Here is a 13302-nt window from a genome sequence, read left to right on the forward strand (position 1 = left end):
CCATTAATTCTGGAAACCAAATTACCTGGGCTTAAAACAGTAAACTTAACTTCCTTTTTCTCAACAAGGCTGTGTATTAAATACTTTTTCTTCGTAAAACTGTTCTTGTTGAACACCTGATGGATTTTAATGCAGGATTTTCACAAGAATGCCATTTGTATGGGAAAGTAAAAGAAAAGAAGGTCATTATTTTGGTTCTTTACTGTTTTATCATCAGGACAGAAGACTCACATGTTTCTCTCATATTCCTTGCGGTTAAGGGATATCACTGAGCCCTCAGCAGGCCTCTGAGATTCCCAGACTGTTAGATGCCTATAACTCATTACCAGTCCTGTCTGTGAGAGGAGATTTGCCTCCTCTATCCCACCACTAAAATATCCTTTCAAATGATGTGGCTCAGAGACAGATAGGTGTTTGAGATAAGGTTAGAAATGAATTAAGGGATTTTTTTCTCTTTTTTTTCCAAGGCTTGAGACTCAAAAACATTTTAAAATTAATACTGGTACCAGTCTAACTTTCTCTCCGTCGATTATTAAGAGATTTAATAAAGGCACTAACATTATTACCAATAGTCATGCTATTAAAAGTAGCTCAACACGCATTCTGACAATGACTTGGTACTGAACAATGTGCTTATCTGTGGATAAATAATTTAGGTTTTTTGAGGGCCAACAATCAAAAGGAAAATAAATGCTCAACAGTACTCACATTAAATAATTTTTAATTGAAATTATTTTATTTAAAATTAAATCAATCTAAAAAAAGAAAATAGAAAAGGTAGACAACCCTGGAGAACAAAATGTAAAATTGTTCAATTGTAAACATTTACATATCTGCAAGAAAGGTGGAGTATTTAGTAAAACATCTAACTAGTCTACTGGAGCTTATAAAAAGCTGAATGTTATGTGATACATAGCAGGTGAAAATGAATGTCATTTTAAAACCGAGATATTATCAGAGGTCAGTTAATGTCTGTTAATGTGTTAGTGTGCTGGTTTCTATCATTATGTGTCTGCTGATTTTACATATCTGAATTTTCATTTCAGAGTGTTACAATTGTACTTTAAAATGTATTAATTAATAATACAGACCCCAACTTAGCAGTTTGTCTCAGAATGTTTTCTGTAACATTTGAGCAGTGAAGGTACTTCTGTTCCACTCTGCTTCTTTCTGTAATATTATATCTTCCAAAAAGCTTTAACACTATTTGTTTCTTTAAGAAATTGTTTTTTTTTATTTTGCAATGAGTTTCATTTCTATTTCTAAATTGTCTCAGGAAGCAGTAACTAAGACTGCATTGTTGCCTCACAGCGCTGGTGCCCTGGGTATAATTGCAGATCTGGGGTGCTCTCTGCATGGAGTTTGTAAGTTCTCCCTGTGTTCATGTGGGTTTCCTCCCACAGTCCAAAAACATGCTGGTAGGTTAATTGGCTGTTGAGAAAACTGGTCCTAGGTGTGTAAGACTGTGTTTGAGTCTGTGTGTCTGCCCTTTAATGGACTGGGTGCCCAAATAGGTTGTACCCTACCTCCCACCCATTGTTTGCAAAGATAGGCTCTGGTTCACCCATGACTTTGAACTAGGAGAAGAGGTTGGAAAATGGATGGATGTTTATTGTTTCAATTTTATCAATGATATGAATACATTTGGAAGGCATTATACGTCTATATGTGTATGTGAGACACCTAAATTTGAAATACCTAAAGGAATTTCAGTAGCATGCAATAACAAATGGATGTATTTGTGGTATCTGTTGCAGACGTACCTGAGGAGATACTAACATCACACAAATGAAGAATGAATGTATGAATGGTCTATACAGTATATAGAATAAGACTCATTCTTTTTTTGTGCTCATGGCAACTGAGAATGTAGACTTCAATCACAGCTGTGAATGTATTAATTAATTTCCAGTTTACAAGCCCATGACAATGTTTTTGATGAACAAGCCAATATATAAGTTGACAGTAATCATATCATTTTATCATCATCTGTATTGTATGTTTATTCTTACATTAAAATCAAGTGATGTTATTCTCGTTCTTAACTTTCTCCAAAAGCACTTCAAAATAAGTTGACATGTTTTTTAGGAAGATGGACAATGTAATGTTCACAAACCACAATGTATTCAGGAAGGTTGCAGATAATGTAACCAACACCATCAGCTGTGCTACTGCAAATCTTCAAGAGAACAGGTTGATACTTCTTTACTGTCACAAACAATTCTTTTCAGGCCCTATGCGGACGACACGATCCAGAATAGTGAAGGTACACTAGGGAAAAAGTCATGCGGGACATTTAGGCATGAAGTATATTAAGAACTACTTAAACAATCTATTTAGAGACTTGGTTTATATTTACAATAAGCATATAACTATTTCTTACTTACTATTCAAGTGCTAAGAAGTGCAAAGGGAAAAAATACATTAAATAAGAATGGCGCCAAATGTAATTGTAAATGTAATGTATGGGGTGAAAATATTTAAGAATTTTCCACAGAAAAGTAATAAGTATAATCATATCAAATTGTCCTGTAAGCAGTAAACAGGCATGAAAAACACATAAACAGGACTGAATTTTATATGGTATTGATTTTATTAATTCTTCTTTCTTGTTATTTTAATTTAAAAAGCAGTACAGACAGCAAATGTACTGTCCCAACTGTCTTCTGAATACATTGAACATATTAAAACTCTTCTCTTCACACCACTGTTAACATCTGACACACCAGAATTTTAGATACTGTATATTAAAAGAAAGAGAATGAAAGTCCCTTTAACATATAGGGTTGTTTCCAGTATAGGAAGACATTTGTTGTGATATATATTCTCCTTTCTACTTTATTGACAGAAAATCCTCACACCCCCAGTTATCATATAAATAAACAAATAGATTTCTGAGGCTTTAATTTTAAATCCTGAAGGAGTCAAGAAGAGTAGTCCAAACAGGAAAGAACAGAGATCTTTAATCATCTTTAGACATTTGTTACAATGCATTCAAAATGCTAACTATTTAGCCTTTGATAACAAAAATATTTCCCTCAACAGTGGACAACAAAGACATGCCTCTAGTATTAAAACTTAATGAATGGTTTCATATCCCCTGAAAAATGGATAAATACTGATCAGTCAATATGTTTCTGTGTTCTTATGATGAAAAAGATGGTAATAATTATACTTATATGTATGCCACACATCATTCACACATTCACAGCATGCAATACATACATGTTATTTACTTCTAAAGGTTTTAGTTCTCTTTTTTTCTACCTTGGTTCACCAGGACATTACTATGTAACTGTATCATGCTTAACACTGGAAACTGTCCTTCTTACCTCAGAAGGTGAAGAGAATTATCAAAGTGAAGGAAATTAAATGCGGTTTCAATGTGGAAGTCATTCTAATTGGAAACAGGTGTAGTAGATACTGGAAGAGATTTACCACCTTCTAGTTTAATAAAGATTTCAGAAGCTACACCGGGCCAATAAAGAGAGGAGACCTCCAAATAGGAGTTTCTTTCTTCTCTACAGAATTTCCACTCTAATGGCCCAGTGGTCCTTATGGCGTTCTCGCTAAAGATACCTTGGCCAATTAACCTACCAGTATATCTTTGGATGGTGGAAGGAAACCCAGAGGATACTGAGGAAACCCATGTGAACATGGGGAGAAGATACAAACTTCATACAGATAGCAGCATACGTCCAGAATTAAACCTAGGGCCCCAGTACTGTAAGACACAAATAGTAACCACTTTGCCACCATGCTTAAATTTGTCCTTTTAATTCGATTGCTGAAGCATTTTCTCACTCTACTACATGGCTTGCATTGGTTCCACTTCACCCAAGGGTGTGTTGCACTTTAGTGTTGCCTCTACAGTACAATATGTATGTGCTCATTTCAAAATGTTCCAGTGTTCTCAGATCAGTATTGACTCTAGATATGCCCAGTCTAAATAGACTGGCTCCAAAAACAAAATTTCAGAAAAAAAGTTAATAGGAAAAATATGTACTCCCAAAGCTGTTTTAAGCATATTATGGAAATATTCATACTTCTTCCAGTATGAACTGGGGGGAAAGGAGGCAAAAACAGACCATTTCTGGTGGCATTAGAAAATCCCTGGGAAATACCAAATCAAAAGAAATAAGTTATCACTTCTTAAATGTTTATGCCTGAATGGGAGAAGCATAAGAAATAAAAAAAGTTATAACTTCAAACTACATCGCTAGGGGAAGATCTTTTACATTACAGAAGTAATGGAATATGTTTAGGTGAGGATGAAGAGGATGAATAAAAAAATGAATAGGTACATACTTTTTTAAAACAGAAGACAGAAAGCAAAACAGGCAGGACAGAAGAGGTGATGGTGTGGGGCAATATATCAAAATTAACTTGTGTGCTGGAGAACTGAAATTGAAAAAGGGTACAGGAACTCTAGAATGTATATACAGTACATTAAACTGGTTAATATAAAGGTGCATCCTATAGACCACTTAATATAGAAATGGATGCAAGCAGCTTATTGTATGATGGGATCAAGAAGGCCTGTAACAAAGGAGACATTATATTGCTGGGAGATTTCAACTTTCCACACATAAATTGGGATGATGTGATGAGGAATACAAGAGCCTGAAATGAAGACAGTTGAGATTAACCATGTTCTTTTTAATTTCATATTTTCAAACAACCAGAAAATAATTAAGGGAAAAGATGTGATAACTTGGAAATTGTACCCATAATCTGATATTTGTTGATGTACTGTATAGTTTAAAATTCAGAAATGTACATTTAAAATTAGAGTTTATAATTTTAGACAGACTATGAAAGAATGAGACAGAGATTACAAGCAGTGAACAGGGAACAGATGTTCACAGAATAAATAAAAGAATGGTTATAATCCAAAAAAATATAAAGGTCCAAAAGAAATAAATTCCTAAAACAGTGAAGTGTCAATCCTATAAGGAAAATATAGCTTAAATGATTTAATGAAGATATTAAGAACAATTTATGGGTAAGAGTGCACTTCACAGACTGTGTAAAAGAGTCATTGAGTTAGAGAGAAAAAAGGAGTACAGTGCAAAGAGCTACACATGTAGCTAAGAAAGATGTTAGAATTGCCAAGACAGCAACAGAAACGAATCTTGCGATAGGGACAAGTATAAAAGTGGGAGGAAATAGTTTGTTAGATAATAGGGGATTAAAAATTGAAAACATTAAAGTTAATATACTAAATTAATATTTTGCGCAGGTGTTTACAACAGAAGACCTCAATAACATGTCCCATGTTATAAAACACTGGAACAAGCTTCCCAGCCACAAGGGTAAGCTCCAAACTTCAAGAAATGGCTGGACTAAATTTAAGATTCACTTAGCTACTAAAGCACCAAACAAGCAAGATGGGCCAAATGGCCCCCTCTCGTTTGTAGCTCTTCTTATGTATAGATGTTCTAAGGAACTACTGGCAGCTCCAATAAATTTTGGAACAAAAGTTTGCTAAAAGCAAATTTCTAACACAGAACTTTGTAATTTGTATCGTATATGCTTTGAAATAAGAGTGATATAATGACTTTCATAAACAAAATATGACTTTGCATTTTTTTAAAGATCATTTTCGGGTGGTTACAGGGAGATAAAAAGGGAGCTCAAGCTATAATAACAATGTGTACATAAAAAAAACATAATATGCAAAACATGTCCACATTGCTTTTTCATTTACTGTTCCCTGTTTGCAGTTTAATCATTTAGAGAAAATTACAGGCAAGTGCTGATTTTTTGGAACAGTACAGTAAGCTGCTAGCACTCAAAAGTTTGCAGAATACAGTACATAAATACATATATTTTTGTGAAAAAAAGTTTATTGGAACAGTTGGCATTTAGTTAAATTGTTAGACCTCAACGGAAAAAGAAAGATGTTTTACACTGTTGGGGTGGTAATGTAGGATGAATTGTGATTGGATAGGAGAAGTTACAAAGCTACATGACATGGAGGAGAGGCTTTTAACGTTAGGCTGTGAATATAGGCTATCAATTAAAAAAAAAGTCTGTTGATGGCCCAGTAAATCTCCAGCATTGCCTGTTCTTCTTTTGCATACATACAGATGTACTTAGATTGACAGTCCTAAAAGGTAAGTGATTTTGATTCAATATGTAATCATACACGTTCTACTTTTTTCTGAATCGGTTTGCCATTTCCTGGGGTACGTTTTGTAAATCAGTGAGTTGCCTAGCCAGAGATTAAAGCAAATTCTGCTAAGGACTATAAGTTGACTTAGAGCATTAAGAGGGATTAATGTTTAGCTGCGGTGAAGCAGGCGAGGTAGGTTAGTGTGTTTACGCAGTGTTGCAGCTCACAATTAATCCAAAATTAGTATAAAAGATCAGCAGTGACTGCTCTGGCGTGCTTACTTGGCTTAGTCTTGTGATCAAAACTCACTTTGGGACAAACTGTGTAGATGGTCAATAGTAATGGTGGAAGAGGGGGGATAACTGAATTCTCACCACACTATCTGCAAATGTTTGGCTTTCAAGGTCTTAATTTAAAATATAAATTTACAAAGCTTCCTATCAATAGTTTTCCTGCTTTTTATCTATGTCACAGGTCCATTAAGATGAACTGAGTCTCTTTAACTAGCAGTAAAGTTAGCAATAAAATCCCCAGCCCTTCAGAAGGATGTTGCTTGCCTGTGTTTAAAGATTCCTTACATTTAGTTCTGCCATGGAAATAAAATATGGACAAATTTACTGTTTCTTTTAAAAAAATAAGTCCTTTGTAAGTGTATGAGAATTAAATATGTTTCTAAATATCAACATGAAAGGAACTAATGATGATTCAACTCTTTATACAGCTATTTATATTATGAAGGTCAATCTTTAAATCATTTCAGGTTGCCCAACATTTTACAATAAAATAAAACAGCAAAATATAAAATATAAAAAGGCACTAGATATTCCTCTACAAACTTGTGCTGCTCTAGAGATACAGACATCTTAACCAGTATTTGTTTGAAAAGCATGAAATCTTTTGACCTTTACTTTTCTGTTAGTTGAAAACAGTTCCACTATTTAAGGAATTTCATCTTCTTCTGTCATGTTTCTTTGAGTTTTATTTTAAAGTTTGTCATGATTAGATTAATAATGCAATGGTTTTTTTTATTTGCTTTGCGTGGTTGAGTGTTTTCATTAAATTGAGCAGTATTGTCAACTCTGGAAAAAATACAAAACAAAGTACATACAGAATCTCCTTTTTCTGCTTATATTTTAAGAAAATTGTCAATCTTCTAACAAACATCTTTCTAAAATGTGCTGCTGTGTTTCCTCAGGTATATTCTAATGTACTGTATACATTGAAAGAAAGGCTAACGCTTCCAGGTCAAAATCTATATATTTTTAAAATTTGTTTCCAGGCATAATACAATATTAAATTTTGATCTTTTCTTAGGTCTTTCTATTTGAAATACACAGTGAGGTGGTAGGTAATGAACATCAAAGATCAGTCCAAACTGCAGAATAAAGAGCACTCTGCTAGTCCAGTTTTCAGAATATCTTGGTTTTAATTACAGACAGTATAAGATGCTTTTGAAACTTGCTTTATTTAGCACAGTTGGTAAATTATAACTGTTACTCATCACTTAGCTTTATTTCTTATATATTATAATCACTGAAATTAACACAATGCCTTGAATTAAAAAAAAGGTTTATCTTGAGCTTCCGTATTAATATAAATAATCATGCACAATCAAATTTTAAGCTCACAGAATCTAAATGTTCTGCAACACTAATGCAAATGGCACTAGACTAGGAACCTGCTCATTCCTAAAAAAATCTTTAGGAAGAGGTTGTTGAATTCATCCATATAGATAGTATACTTAGAGCTACAGAACAAAAGAAAATTATAGGTTCTCCTAAAAAAGAAAAGAAAAAATGCAAAACTTCTCATTTGAAGTATGCTCATGTTAAACCTTTTAATTACTCGACTTATGTAGTCATTTTGAGAGGAACTTTGCATCTAGACATTATGTGACCAATAGAGAAAATACAAATGAAATATGTATACACATAAAACACATAGCAGGCTATGTCTCTCTTTCATAGTATACCACCAAATTCTGATTTTCAAGCATTACAAAGACATGGATAGAACAAAAAAGTTTAACTTCAGCAGGGGTAGCAAAATTTTGTTAACCAACCACCCACTGCTCAAGCTAAGATTAGACAAATTAAACGCCATTATTCACGTCACTCCCCAAGATGGCTTTTAAAGTGGCTTTATGTTAACTATCATGATGGTTTACAGTGAAAGCCACAGTCTTTTCCTTTACTTATATTATAAAAAAAAATGTTGGCCCACTGGGTAGGAATTTATTTCGCATGCAATGGAAAAACAGTAGGTGCAGTGTGAAATGCTAAACGTATATTTATATACTCTCTTGCAGACGTATTAAGTACCCTTTCCCTTATTTTTGAGGCAGGCAATAAAACTGAAGGGTAATAATCAATTAAAATATAAACAATGATTTGGTAAGGCTAATTATCAATAAAAAAAAATTATAAGCATTTGAAGTAATGGGAATATTTATAGGATTCTTATCTATTCTAACTACACAACACAATTAATGTTCACAGGATTACCTGTGCTTGCATCTCCATTTTCCCAGTCCCTACAGTTAGACAAATTAATTTTGTTTTGTCTTGTAAGAAAAGTTTTTGTTTGGTTTTACTTTTCCTTAAAATTTCTTATATGATTTAAATGTGGAGATACCAGTTAGGCAATGTAGCATTGTGTTTGATTTATTTTTTTGTAAACCACTGTGTCATGGAATAAAATGCATAATATTGAACATTGTCCCCTACAAATATAGCCTTCAAAGGAATTCATACATATTAAATGTCTTATCAACGTTAATTTCTTCAAAACCCTAGGACCTCGAGACCTGCTGCACCTTCTAAAAATTAAGACAGAACTATTAGGAATAATTTCTTTATCAATTTAATTGATAAATAGATCATCTCTGCAGACCAAACATTATTTAAAGCATTGAAATATAGATATCTTTTAAGATTTATGAAAGAAGTCCACCATATATAGTATTTGTTTAAAAATTGCACAGTTGTTTTTGTTGGATCAAAACATCTTTACCCAGGTCTCAGTGGTCAAGGTTTTGTGCTCTGTTTGTCCATCCCAATTGCTTTATACGTTTCATTTCCGATAACTAAAGCCATTCATTTAATTTTGCATCCTAATGACAACTTACACTCAGTATTTCTCCAAAGGCCTATTCACAATATAGTTTTCTGTGAGGACAGTACAATTTCAGTGTATTTGGGAAGCTGTATGAACAATAATATTCTATTGGGAAATAAACTGGACTGAGACCAACAGAAGAGGTGGTCACAGTCTGTTTGCTAAATAAACTTGGGTTTTGCTTTTAAAACTTCAGTTTGAACAAAAAAGGAACCCATCTGAGAGTCACATTCAGAAGTATGAAAACATGATCAACCAGCAAAAATAACATAGAACTTAATTTAGGCAGAAGTGTGGAGTAGTGGTTAGGGCTCTGAACCAAAGAGTTGTAGGTTCAAATTCAAAAATCAAGTTGCTGTTGTACCTTTGAACAAGGTACTTTTCTTGAATTGTTCCAGTAAACTCCCTACCATAAAGACTGGTCTTCAGGTCATTATTGAATTCAGAATTTGTTCTTGATTTACAAGCCTCTTAAAATAAAACATTTTGTGTTTTTGTAGTCTTCCACTCTTTTCACACTTAGTTTTATATGTGTACCTAGAACTACCAAAGCAGCCTATGTGAGACCTAGATTAAAAGCAATCTTTAAATATTATCATAAAACAACAAACAATTGGGACAAATTGGGTTGGCAATGCTGACAAAGAATTGTCCCACTACAGCTGGCAATGTGGGTTTGGCATAATGCATGGCTAGCACAACAACGTGGTCACCAGTTTTAACATTGGGTACTGATAAACATTTGGCACCTTCCTTGTCCAAAATATTTCTGGTTAATCTTTTTTAGTAACTGAGATATTTTGTCCTAGTAATTTTCTTGGCCATGTATTCTTTATAAAGAATACAAGACAAGCTGCAAAATTTAATATATACAAGCAAGTCTCACTTTCTTTCTTTTTTCGTTTGAACTGTAAATTGTGTTAAGTCTCTATGATTTTATCAACCTCTTCATGTCATCTCAATATAAGCAACAGAATGTTTTTGGAAATGGTAGGTACTTTTATTATATATTATATAAAAAACCCTAAACTCTGTGAATAAAGCAGTTCAAAATGGTATTTTCCATACAGCCAGAGCAACTTCAAATGGTGTTCTAAATGTGCTAAATGCAGATCGGATGACAAAATGCAGACTATACCACTTGTGTTAGAAAATGATGACAGTTCAGTACTTTAGTACAGTTAAGTACTGTAGTATCTTTAATAGTAGAAAGATGGATTACATTGTAATTATTCTTGCTTGAAAGTCAGATGAAGCATGTTGCATGAAATTGCAAGTACTGTAATAACTTAGAAAACTTATCAGAGAAATCTAATTTGAACTGCTGTGTGCAGTCAATAAAAGTGCATCCATACTGGACAATGTGGAAACAGTATATGCAATGTGTCAAAGGTACCTGTTAGCAATCGACAACAGATGCATTTTTTAAAAAAAGCAATCCAAAGCACATTATAGCTATCTGTATATCACCATTATGTAGAAGCATTTTTTATATTTTTGGGGAAAATACATCATAATGTGTGACAAGTGACTATATTAGATTACATTAGATTACATTCATACATAACTTTCTGTGTGTACTTAATTATATTATTTGTATGTTCAGTCATTTAAAAAAGCACAACTGAAAGATGAGTCTATTACATGTATTTTTTATTTCAACATAATTGCACAATATACTATAATGTAATGACATACTGTACAGTCATTTTTTATTAAGCACAAATATCCCAAACATGTGAGTGCATATTTGTTAAGGCATGTTGAAGATGTTTATAACAATTATCCTGTTTTTTGCATGACAAAAAGGACAGGTCAATATATTCGAAGTAAATAATTTTCAAACCAGTTTCATTTTGGATACTCACTCCCAAGTTTTAGTCGGTGTCCCAGGAAATTAGTAAGGGTATTTTCAGTCCTTTTTCTGCTATGTCTGGGTGTGAATGTGTAAAATGAATGATGTCAAATGGGTAGACATCCCATTAAAAATGTATTTCACACCAATAGAGTAGTTTGCCAATCTCAGCTTCGAATAGGACTTTATGTACACGCCATATCAGTTTGAAAAATTCCAGGTTGTACATAGCTTTATAAAAACAAACATCTACTTTGAATTTTGAAAAATATAAGCCCTCTAGAAAGATTCTGGCCTAAAAAATAACAACCTTATCTTTCAAGTACCTAACTTGCCTTACCTTGGCTACCTTCAACCAGTACAGATAGCACTCCTCTTCCTTAACACTCTGCCTTAATAATGTGCGCTGCCAAAAAAATCCAGGAAGTACAAGCTGAAACTATTGAATTTAAGTTCTATATACCCTTTATAGATAATTCAATGCCAATAACTTCAGGTATTCAAATTATTAACACTAACAACCTCCTTCTATAAGACATTTGAGAGAGCAACAACTTCCACCACAGCAATCTTGCCTTCCTCTTTTCTACAATCTCCTCTTAATCTCCTGCTATGTGCCATCATTCTTTAGAAATAGCCCCAAACCTCTTTTGTGTCACCTGGTTAGTTTCTGAAAACATTCATTCATTGGCAAGCGATTGCATTCATTGCCAGAGAATAAAACATTACTGTTGTATCTCTCTTCATTGGAAAGGTATGCTTAATACAACATTATTTTAAAAAAAACTACTGTACATCACAATAAAGCAGCTGTATTTTCTCAAGAAAACATGAATGAAACAAACTGCTTGAAGAACATTTCTTAATTACCTGTAATGAACTTTTGCAAACGTTTCTCCTGGTCTAGGCTACAGTAAACCTAATAAAAAATGTTATAAAATATTGAACCATTACAAATGCAATATACTGTAATTGATCTTGATGCACCAACAGCCCTGTCCTTAAGACAATGAACATGGAGAAAATCGTATAATCTGCACAGAGAAAAGATATTGGTCACCATTTTTTTATATTGCAGAGGTCCCTTTCGGAAGCTGGATAATTACTGCCCTCCTACAGCTGAAAAGCAGTTCTGTCCTTTGCACACACTTTTTAAATTAATGTTATTTTGATTTAACGTGGGACAAAAAGCCTTGTAAAATCTTACTGACAATCTATTGATATTAGGACTTTTGCTAGTCCTCAGTCTCTGAAGGGCATCATAGGGCATCGTTCACAGACATTATCTCACCTTCTCTTCAGAGTCCTGCAGAAGGTCCTCACAGAGGCTGGTGAGACTAACCAGTCTCTTCCACTATGTCTGTCAATTCTCTATAAAAGAACACAGCCTATCTGCTGATCTCCATAGACCCTCTCAGATCTTTGCTTATCGATTTCTTCAAATAATGTAATTATTTTCTGTGTCCCAGAGAAATAATTCAGATAGATGCATTTACCTCAATACAACTCTAGAAGGGTGAACTCAATAGACACTAAACAATTTCAATTTCATAATCCTAATCAATCTCTGTGTTTGCTCTGGCACCTCATAATTTACAAATTAACACTGCTGATGTGACATTTTTAGTGTGTTGCTATCAGAAAGATCTGATATCAGAAAAATTCTTCTTTACTCATCACTGTGGTAAAAAAAATATATTTTGTACTCCCCCATCTTTTCTAGAAAAACAAATATTTCCTAAAATGTTTCCTGAACAGAAATAACAATTAAATTAAAATCGTTGCCTTTACTGATGTATATATGTATGTAGATATATATGTTGTGATGTAATGCAGGGAGTGTCTGGTTTTAGGGGCGGAGCTCCAGATTAAGGGAGACACGTTGCCGTGCAAACCACACCTGACATGAATAAGTGAATGAACGGCAGGTGTGGGAGTGGTCTAAAACTAGACTGAATACTTCTTGGAGAGGGAAAGATTCAGCAATACCTCAGTCTCGGTGTGGCTGCAGTGGTGAGAGGACGAATGAGGAGTCTCTGCTGTGAGAGAGCCAGGCTGAAGCACAACAGTAGTGGGTATGAGATGCTGCTAGTCAAGGTGATGTTAGGAGTGTATCGCTGTGTATGAGTGGACCAGAGTTGGTTGTGTGGTAGAGGGACCCTCCTTCTGGCAATACATTGGTATCAGGGAAGTGAGTCGGGTCTATCTAGCT

General features: G+C 33.9%; 1 protein-coding gene across 1 annotated transcript in view; it reads left to right on the forward strand.

The window, feature by feature from the left end:
* Window positions 1–6030: 6030 nt before the first annotated feature.
* Window positions 6031–13302, forward strand: part of pitx2 (paired-like homeodomain 2) — a 105575-nt gene continuing 98303 nt past the window's right edge. Inside the window, exon 1 of the mRNA XM_015345176.2 lies at window positions 6031–6119. The gene's annotated coding sequence lies outside the window, so the exon portion shown is untranslated. The remainder of the gene's footprint in view (window positions 6120–13302) is intronic.

This window comes from Lepisosteus oculatus, chromosome 1, assembly GCF_040954835.1.
Source record: "Lepisosteus oculatus isolate fLepOcu1 chromosome 1, fLepOcu1.hap2, whole genome shotgun sequence".
NCBI lineage: Eukaryota > Metazoa > Chordata > Actinopteri > Semionotiformes > Lepisosteidae > Lepisosteus > Lepisosteus oculatus.